Here is a 10,556-nt window from a genome sequence, read left to right as displayed (position 1 = left end):
CACATCAGATGACTGCAGTAGAAAATCCCATCTCTTGGGATTCCTCACCCCAAAGCTCAGTTTCATTGGGTTCAACCTTTCAGAACCTTCCTGCCTTGTGTTTCTTGTCCACACTCTGCCCTTCGCTGCTTTCCTGATTTTGGAGCATTACAACCTCTCAGAGCTTTGTGAGGTCGCAGAGAAGTCACTTACTGCTTATCTAAGTACAGTGCGAGGGGCAAGCAGACCCCTACAGACTTGTGTGTTCCTTCAGAGCACAAATTCACTGTATAGACTTTCTAAAGCCTGGAATGGCTGGGATGCGGCTTAGTGGCATGGTGCCTGCCTAGTGCATAAAGCCCTCATCTGATCACCAGCATTTTAATTAGAGAAGTAATTAACATTTGGAGAAATACCCAAGGACATCTGATTTACTGCATCACTCACAGCTTGATATTTGCCTTTTATAACATGATGGGGACACACACTAAAAGGCTCATCATAAACGCCACAAGCCGACCTCTGCCAGGCTCCCTGGGACTCCTGCGAGGGACAAGCTCAAGTTCAGAAAACTGTCAGCAAAGATCTCTGCCAGAAGATGCTGGGACCTCAGTAAGCAGTTGGACGTTGGTGAACAGATTGGGGCTCTGAACCTGACACTCCTCGGTTCAATGTCTCTAGGTTAGGAAGGAAACCGAAATGAAGAGGCAGCCAGAGGCCAGAACTGCGGATTTTCTGGGAGCCTCACCCAGCCTTCTGATGCACACAGCTTTGCAGGAAGTCTGCTGGTGAAGTCAGTGGCTGGAGAGCAGGGACACTGTGGGATGTGACAGGGAGAAAGGCCCGGGTATTCACTGCTGTTGCCCTCTGCTTCCTCTACTCCATCTGTGCTTTCAGGACACTAAGCCACAAAATCAGAAGGCAGGATAGGACTCCTTCTAGATGGAATACTTTGAAGCAGTATGCTTTAGACAGCTGCACAAAGTAGATTTCCTTCATCCTTTTGTTTTAAGGCAGATTGACTAAAAGCAACATTGTCACGTGGCCCGTACGGGGATCGAACCCGCGACCTTGGCGTTATTAGCACCACGCTCTAACCAACTGAGCTAACCGGCCAGCTGAGAAAAAGGCCCCAATCGACCTCAACTGATAGGCCATGATGTAAAGGAAAATACAAAGACGTGGGTGGGGGGGTTTTGGTTCGGTATTTTTTGGGTGTGGTGGTGTGGTGGTGTGGTGTGGGTTTTTTGGGGGGTGTTGCCCCCAAAACTTTAAGATTAAAAAAATGTTTAAAAACGTAAAAAAAAAAAAAAGTTACGAACCTCGCTTTGTTCTCAGTAGAAAGTTTCTCTGACCAGAAAGGACATTCTTTATATGAGCAACAACTGTCAGCTGCAATGACTTCCTGACCACGGTTGTGGGACTCAGAGATTCTGGCCCCAGACTGCCCAGTCCGCTCGCTCAGTGCACGCACAAAGTGCAAGCCGACTTCTAGCCGCCCGCTGCACAGATCTCCCGTTAGCCCCTAGTGACTATTTCAACTCCTCCCAGTTGTACTGAATTTCGGATTCCATTCGCCAAAAACATTTGGATAAGTCAGTGGGTGGCAGGCCTCGGCCAGATCGTGCCTCCCTGCTAGGCTGCGAGAGACAGACCTAGGTCTTGTGGACATGGGGATGCCAGACTGGAATTCTGTTCTGGAATCTCGAACGAAATGGGCATTATTTTCCCTCCTGGAAGAACAGAGCAGCAGGCACGCTTGCCTGGCCCTCCTGCAGCCTGACTTAAATGCCAGCCTGGTCTGGAACTGCCCTGGCAGAGAACCGGAGCGACAGAGCCCAGCTCTGCGGCAGGGACTCCTAACAGGAGCCCAGTCTAAATTCGTGGCTATGGAGGTTGTGAGATTAGATGTTTGGTGTGTGGACCCGCAGGCCCAGAGTTTGTGCCACGAAACCTTGGTGGTTCCCGGCCGGCGGGGCCTGGTCCCTCTGGCCTATGTCCCGGAGTCGCTGCTGCGTGATGAGTGAGTCCGGGACCAGCCCGGCCCCGCCAGGCCCAGGGCCCAGTCTCCTCGGCGCACCCACGCTTGTCTTGGGTCGCAGCGGTGCCATCCCTGGCTCGGCTGGAACTTTACCATCGCCACCAGACTAGAAGTTTTGAGCACTCCTGCGCTTCAAGGCGTTTGTTTCATGGCTCCCTCAGCGGGAACTGAAGAAACAAAAGAGAAAGTTGTCAGGTTGTCGTCGTCTGAATTCGGGCACGGCCTCACGTGTTCATTCCGTCTGCTTTAACGAAGTCCCGGAGGAGTGGAGAACTTGAGATTTTGAAATGAGCTTTTTCAGGCTCCCCAGAAATTACTTGCCTTGGACGCTTTTGGACTCTTGGTCTGAGTGTCTGCAGAGCCCTGGCGACAAACGGAACAGGCTCAAAGCGACCCGCAGGGGGCAGGGTGGAGCCAGCACTGACCACTCTAGGACTTGAGGCATTGGTTTCCCTTCTACCTAGATGCTGGGATGGTCCCGTTTGAAGTCTCCTCATCCCGAAGTTTGAGACAGTCCCTTGTGGCCGCGATCAGGAGATTTGGTGACACCGAATATCTGTGACTCCGAAGTCGCCCGCAGTCCTAGAGACTGTAGCTGGCGAGGCCAACGGGGGGCATCAGCCTCCCAGTCGATTGTCCCCGAGACTTTTTGCTGAACCGATGCCGCTGATCCTGTTCCCCAGGGACCCTCAGAGCTCCAGTTCCCTACCTGGTGGCCTAGCTGTGACAACAACGACAAAGTAGACACGAACAAAGGAGGACTCGAAGAAGCGCCACGCGTGAGGTGTGACGCACAGCTCCTAGAAACGTCACAAGCCACTGTACCACTCTGAAGGGCACCATTCTAAACTCAAACCGCGTCACCGCCAGGCGGTCAGGAACCCTGGAGTCAAGGTCCCAGATGGCCAGTCCACGAGCTCTGCCGGGTCTTCACCTCAGCAGCGCCCTGTGCCCGATTGATCCAGTAACTCTACAGGGCTAGACAAGCTGTGCGTGGGCTTTACAAACTTACTCTGAAATTACTCCCAAAATTTCATCTCACAAGAGCCTTGAAATGAGTGTCAGACCAGAGTTTCAAAACTACTGAGCCGCTGCCGAGGAGGGGCTCTTGAGCACAGTGAGCTTATGTCTTAGCAGGATAAGTTAATTTCTTTGGGAGATGGGAGCAGAATTTTACAAAATATTGTCTCTGGTCCCCATAGGTGGGAAGTTATTTAACAGGATTTCCGATCTCCTTATCTTTTAGATGACAAAATTCAGCTATGAGTTCCTCCAAGGCAGAGGAAATACCTGCCTGCTCGGTGGTCGTGGAGCTGTGTTATTATGGCTAAAATACTTGATACACAGCATCCTAAAAACTGAACACCCGGTTCCTTCTGGTAGTCTCCGTCGGAGAGATTATGGAAACCGGGTTCAGACTTCAGGGCTCCAGACCTCAGGCAGTGGAGTCCTGTTGTAAATCGCCAGCGCGGGAGAAGCCAGGCGCCGCCAACCTGTTTGTAATAGGGATTACGATATTGGGCAATGTGGAAGAAATTGAGGCAACTGGGTTCTTCAGTCGAGTCTGAACGGAAAGGGGAAAACTGTACCCAGTGATTTAGAATTGAAAAGGGAAATTAGCAAAGACCTCAATCCCCAAACAAAGAAGCCACACACACCAGATTAAGGCTGGAGTGACCAGGCAGGACAGCTGACCTAGCATGTGTGATTCTCCAGATTTCAGCTCCAGCACCACAAAATAGTAAATAAAAAGCAAACAAACAAGTGCTGGAAAAGCCAAGGCCTGTGGGGTGATTGGCTCAAAGGGGAGCGCACAGGCTGGTGCAGCCTGAGAGGGAAGGGAAGGGGCCAGCAGTCTCCAGCTCTAGCCTTGGGGCTATTCAGCCAAGGCTGCTCAGACTCCGGGTTAGCCAGTAGAAAGCCAGCCAGCGACTACACTGGGTTCAGGATCCCAGTGTAGCATTGATCCTTTCACAGTGTGAGCTTTTAAGCACAAAATCCATGTTCTGGGCTGACGTACAGCAGTTAACAAAAGGGTATTGGATTGCTCTGTTCCCCTGCAGGAGAAGTGTGTGCTCTTAACCACCGCTCTAAATGTAGGTTTACGGTTATAACACAGTTCCCTGTTGAAAGAAAGTGTGCGAGAGTGGGAATTAAGCACTAGCCATGTGACTTAGCTCAAGTGTCCAGTGCACAGCCAGCTTGCTGCAGAGGGTCTTGGATCGTCACAAGGACTTCTGCAGGTCCCCGGCCCTACCCTCACACCTCTGTCTTTGCCCATCCTGTCTCATGCAATTGACCTGACTCCTCTCAACTGCGGGATCTGACTCACAATAGGAGACACATTCTATTAATTCCACGAGTCCAAACAATCATTGTTTTCATTCTTAGCAGGTAGACTTATAAAGCAGGGCCCTCAAGCCCCACCCCCCCACCCCCACGTACTCAGCGCCCATGGAAGGCACTTGCTAATGTCTGTTCCCATTAGTCGGTCGGTGTTAGTTGTCTTGGAAACATCTCCACGCCAAAACCACTTAGAAGTTCAGAAATTCGCAGACTCCTTGCAGAGACAGGTTGGGGGTGGGGACAAAGAAAAGACATCAAATGTTTCCTGTATGGCATAGTCAACCACTGTGTTCTGTCGCCTTCTTAGCGCAGTAGGCAGCGCGTCAGTCTCATAATCTGAAGGTCCTGAGTTCGAGCCTCAGAGAAGGCAGTGTTTTATAGCGACTCAGCACATTTTTCAAATTAGGCTCACGTACAAAGGAGTACAGGCGCTTTTAGAACTCCTGCTCACTGAAAAATGCCTATCCAGATATCTTTCTCTGCTCAGTTTGATGGCGCTCAGAGTTAGCGTCTTGGAGGATGGTGAACGAATTGTCCCCCAGCGCAGTATGCCCTGCAGTGCGGTAGGAGCGCTGCAGGAACCTCCTTCTGGTACTTAGTGTTTACCGAGCCACCGGAAATGAGCGCTGAGGGTAGCTAGAAGCCTGGGTAGCTGAAATCGGGGATGTAATAGAATAAACTGGAAAATATGTTAAGCGTCGACAGGAGCAGGGAGAATCCAGGCTGTAAGAACATTGACCTGGGACTCAGGTGGATCTGTTGTCCTAAGGAGGACATGACACCCAGGGTCCTGTAGAGTGGTCCAAGAGAGGTCCGACCACAGGAAATCCTGTCTTCAAGGGTTGCCCGCATTGCATTGCTGTAACTTCTGAATTCTTCAAACTTCCGAAAGAAAACAAGATGACTAGCCATGCTTGCGCATGATGTCAGGATAATATGTGGTGAAAACCAGATTATGGCCAAAATGATAAAGGATTCAAAACACCCGGTTCTTAGGATGCAAGCTTGGGGTGGAGGGTGAGGTCGAGGCGACAAGGCTGCAGCCATGTGTGGTGCTGAGGAGCTAGTACATCCTGCTCTTTATTACCCTCAGAAGAACACGTGTCTCGCTTAAGAACAACTCCAACCAAGCAGAGGAAACAGGTGTTCTGTTAAATCCCTACCCTTTAAATAGTTACAATTCCTGTCTTCCAGAGGACCCTGCTTTGAGGTCTATGCTTGATTTTCTCATAGTGCAGTCGTCTGACCTGAAATTGAACACTTTCCAGGCTGCATTGTACCCAACCTTCTTGGAATTTTTTGGGGAACATAGTTTTCAGATTCTAGCAAGACATCGATCTAGGAAGAAGGAAAATGGGGAAAGTACAATTTCCTGTTTTACACATTATAACTCCCTTCCCAAGAGCCTATGTCTGAATTCTTGGAACCAGTGAAGAGTCATCATGCATGACTGTAGATATGTTAGAGTCACAGAATCGGGAAGAGAGTTTAATTTAGCTTCAGGGTCCAGAGAGCTAAGCAGCCAATGTGGTGGGAGGCTGGCAGGCAAGCCCCACGCAAGGCTGCAAGAGCAGGAGGCTGAGAAAGCCCACCTCAAGCAAAAGCACCAAGCAGAGAAGTGGAAGTAGGTGAGTCTGTGACATCTCCAAGCTCACCCTGTGGCACTTCTGGCAAAGCATGGCCACTTCTGCAAACAGCTCTGCCAACTGGAAACAGTCTTCACAGTACCAGCGCCTAAGGTGGGACATCGCTCACTCAAACCAGCACAGAGAGATTGTCTGGGTTTACCTGGGTCAGCCCAATATGATCACATGAGCCAGTAGGACTGGGAGCCTCTCCCTGATATTATCCAAGGGAACCTGACGGCAGGAGATGTAGAGATGTGAGAAGGAAGTGGTCCTCCACTGCTGCCTTTGCAAATGGTGGAAGAGGGCTACGTTGAAGAAGAGACCAAACCTGGAAGTTGCAAAGTCTCCTGATGGAACATGTCCAGTCAATACTCCAGCTATACCTGAGAGAGACTCAGCCTAGAGTATTGACCTATAGAACTGTGAGACAGTAAAACCATCATCATCGTCATCATATTGTTTGACCCACTAACTTTGAAGATATTTGTTCTAACAACAATAAAAATAACAAACCATTGTGTTTGAGTATACAGAGGGTGGATGAGTCATCTCTCTCTTCAGACCTGTTACCCCTCTCCACAATTTCCCTCACATGACTGGCTTCACAGCAGGATTCTGTTACTTACTATGTGAGTAAATTAAAACTGCCCACACAGTCCTAGAGTTCCGGCTAAGGTGATGCTGGATTTCTATTCAGTTGTTTTCCAAAGAAACCCCATATGTCTTATCCAATGTGTTTTCTTGCTTTTCAGAAGTGAAGGAAGTAAACTTGTTTTTGTTATGACCCCAAATGTGGGATCCGATCAGTCTTGTGAGAACATGTGCAGTTAATCCACTAGAAGACAAACTGCCTCTTGATTGTTGCCAGCTGAAAAGATCCCATGAACAGACTCTAGGAGGAGATAAATAAATGAACCCAAAATCGGAGGCGGGGCATTTGGAGACTTGGGATAGTTTTGGCTATTATCACTCCTGGAGATGCTCCTAGAGAGAACTGCTCGAGGGAAGGCTTTGTGGCTCAGGGCTCCTGCTGAGGTTCCAAGTCCTGGTTACTCCAGATCCAGCAAAAGAAATCTTGCTGATTACACCAGGAGAATCCTTCCTCAGAACTGTTATTGTATTGTATTGTATTGTTATTGTATTGTATCATATGGAATTGTTATTGTATGCTTTAGTCCACTTTTCCTATCATTTAGGTTAGTCTGGTTATAAGTGACGCATGCTTGGTTAATAAGTTCGTAATAAAGAACATTTGTTAAGAAAAAAGTAGCCTACACAGAAGTTTTCTTTTTCCATCTGTTTTTCAAAGTTTGTACAATTTGTTTTGAGGGCTTCCTTTGACTTAGATGAACAAAGCACTGTTGACTGATTGCCTAGCAATTTAAAATGTTTTTCTTATTAAATAAACATTTCTTATATTGCTGCTTTAATGTTGTCCACACAATGCAGAGGGGGTGTGAGGAGGAAGGGAGGGAGGAAGAGAGAGAGAGAGAGAGAGAGAGAGAGAGAGAGAGAGAGAGAGAGAGAGAGAGAGAGACTCTTTCATGAGTGGCTCTTGTGGTCAGGCATTTCAGGCTGGTGTGTGTAAGCACAGGGGAACGGCAGGTCTGTGCATTTTGGCTTGTTTCATTTACTTTTATGTCACCTGCCTTTCTCATCTTCCCTGATACTCTGAGCAACGTTCGCAATAGATCTTTATTTTAAAAGCATAATAAAGGATCCAAGATACATCCTGTGATTTTTTTTTTCCACACGTATTTTATGTGTTGCTTGCGGAGGACAGAGGACAACTTCGGGGAATTTGTTCACTCCTTCCTCCTGTGGATTTAGGGGATCAAATGTAGGTCACCAGGGTTGGCAGCAAGCAGCCTTTACCAGCGAGCCGCTCACCAGTCAGATACACCCTTTCTTAAAGATACAGTTTCCATGTCTCAAGTTTTAGAAAACATGCTACAAATAGGTGCTAGGATGGTTTGACTGAGAACTGTTTCCCAGGCTCCAGTATTCCACTTGGTGTCCAGACGGTGGCGCTGTTGGAAAGTTCAGGCTTGCTGTAGGAAGGACTTCCATGGTTTTGAGCTTAAAAAACAGGAGCGAGGTTGGCGCAAGCCTGTAATCTCAGCACTCAGGGAGACAGAAGCAGGTGGATTGCTGTGAGTTGGAGGCCAACCTGGTCTATAAAGCAAACCCAGGACAGCTAAGGCTACACAGAGAAACCTTTTCTCATGACTGGGGGCGGAGTGCGGGGGAAGGGAGCTGGGGTGCGAGGCAGTATCGACTTGTAGCGCTCTCTGTTTCATGTTCTCTGTTTAAGATGTGCATTTGAAGCGGCCTGTTCTTGCCGCCGTACCCGAGCTTGGTGCCATGCCTCCTCTGTGACCACACAGACTCTTTCCCTCGGGAACTGTTAGCCAGAATCAACCTTTATTTTACAATGCAGTTGATGCACACAGATGGGTCCCCAAAAAGAACCAGAAAGACCGCTGTAAATACAAGAAGTACCTTTAATATTTCAGCTCTAGAGCTGGATCGCCCCCTACACCAAGACTAAAGTATCGGGAAGCGACCCGGGGACATTGATCTGAGGACCTTTTAGCCTCCCAATGTCTCTCAAGCAGAAAAAGGGGTCAAGACCACCCATGGCTTAACTTCTTTTGTTCTCCCTGATGGGGCGGGTCAGTTGCTAGGTAACGCTATCTCTGGTGAGGCTTTTCTTTGTAGCTGTGAGTTTAAATCTTATCTCTTCTGTCTTTTCAAAGAACTTTTAAAACCTCAGATAGGCCGTTTGTGGCTCGAGTTGGTGTGTTAAAACGCTTCCCTGGTTCGTGCTCTTTTCTGTGTTAAAGCACTTCTCCGGTTCCGCTCTTTCTCTCACTGCCAGAGAGCTGGCTGTTGCTGTGAGGAAGCGACAGTTGAGGATGTGAGCCCTGAGCTTCCTGGTGCTGGCCCTGTGCTTGCTGCCACGCTGTCCCTGTCGCTGTGGACTCTAACTCTCTAGACTGATAACGCCAGATTAAGCTCTTTCTCCTGTAAGTTACCTTGGTCGTGGTGCTTTATCGCAGTACCAGGAAAGTGCCTGCACCAGGTACTGTAAGAATTATCTTGGGGCTGTGGTTTTCTGGTGGAGCAAGACCTTGAGATTGCCTCTGAACATTCAGCGGGACAACACAACATGACTTAATCTTGCTGATTTATCTGTGCGCTGCTCACTCTCACTCTACAAAACAGTTCAACTCTACACTATGATGAGAAAAGGTGGTTTTTATTTACTGTGAAGATGTATAGTTAGGGATAAGCCTTTACTTTCTTTGAGATAAAGGAAATGCAACAATTGGGGCTGCAGCGATGGCTCAGCAGTTGACAGTGTCTGCTGCTCTTGCAGAGGACTCCAGTTTGGTCGCAGCTCCCTCATCAGCCACCTCATGACCACCTGTGACTCCAGCTCCCAAGGACCTGATTTTCTCTTCTGATTTCTCTTTGTTTGCTTGCTTCTTGAGACAGGGTTTCTCTGTGTAACAGCTTTGGCTATCCTGAAACTCTCTGTGTAGACCAGGCTGGCCTCTTAGAGATCTGTCTGTCTCTGCCTCCGTGGCCACCATATCCAGATTCACCGGATTCTAGAGCTACCTGCCCTCATACATGCACACACATGTATACATAAGTTTAAAAATTTTTGGAAAAATAAATTTTATTATTATTATTATTTTTTTTTTTTAGTTTTGGTGCTGAGAATCAAACCCACAGTCTTGAGCATTGTGGTAAGCACTCTGAGCAACATTTCACACATTGTTTGGCTGAATTCTTTTTGTTGTTGTTGTTTTGTTTTGTTTTTTCAAGACAGGGTTTCTCTGTGTAGTGGCTGTCTGGACTTGCTTTGTAGTGTAAGATTCTAGATGGCCGGAACTCAGCAGTGACATTATTAGCTAAGGAAATATGAGACTCCAGGTGGCCTGGGCTCAGCCACCATGACAATAGCGGTGTCAGCCAAGCAAGCAAGTTAAGAATTGCAGCCAATAATGAGAGCAAACAAAGTTAACAGCGAACTCTCGACCCTGCCCCCAGAATTTACTGCCCCTATCTCACCCTACTTAGAATTTACTACCTTAGACCCCCTATTGTTAGCTTTGCACTCTTTAGCTAACCATTGTCCCTAAGTTCTGTTTCTGTAAAAGATATTTAAACCCTGAGGTTTTGTAGGACGGAGTCTTGCATCTCCAGAGAGCTTGGTGGACCCCGACACATCAGCTTGATAAATTCCTTTGCTTTTGCATCAACTCTGGACTCTGTCTCTCAATTAGGTTTCCAGGGATAGACTCAGGTGACCTGAGTCTAGCAGTAGACCAGGCTGTCCTGGAATGCACAAAGATCTGCCTGCCTCTGCCTCCCTGAGTGCTGGGGTTAAGGGCATATGCCACCAGACCCTGCTTTGGCTGAATTCTTTATATATAATTATATATAAATTATACAGTATTCTGCCTGCATGTGTGCCTGCATGATAGAAGAGGGCACCAGATCTTATTACAGACTGTTCTAGATCTTGTTATAGACTGTTGTCAGACATG

Source organism: Acomys minous (assembly GCF_964271855.1).
Source record: "Acomys minous genome assembly, chromosome: 9".
NCBI lineage: Eukaryota > Metazoa > Chordata > Mammalia > Rodentia > Muridae > Acomys > Acomys minous.
The sequence above is the reverse complement of the archived record's forward strand: the minus strand, read 5'-3'. Positions refer to the sequence as shown.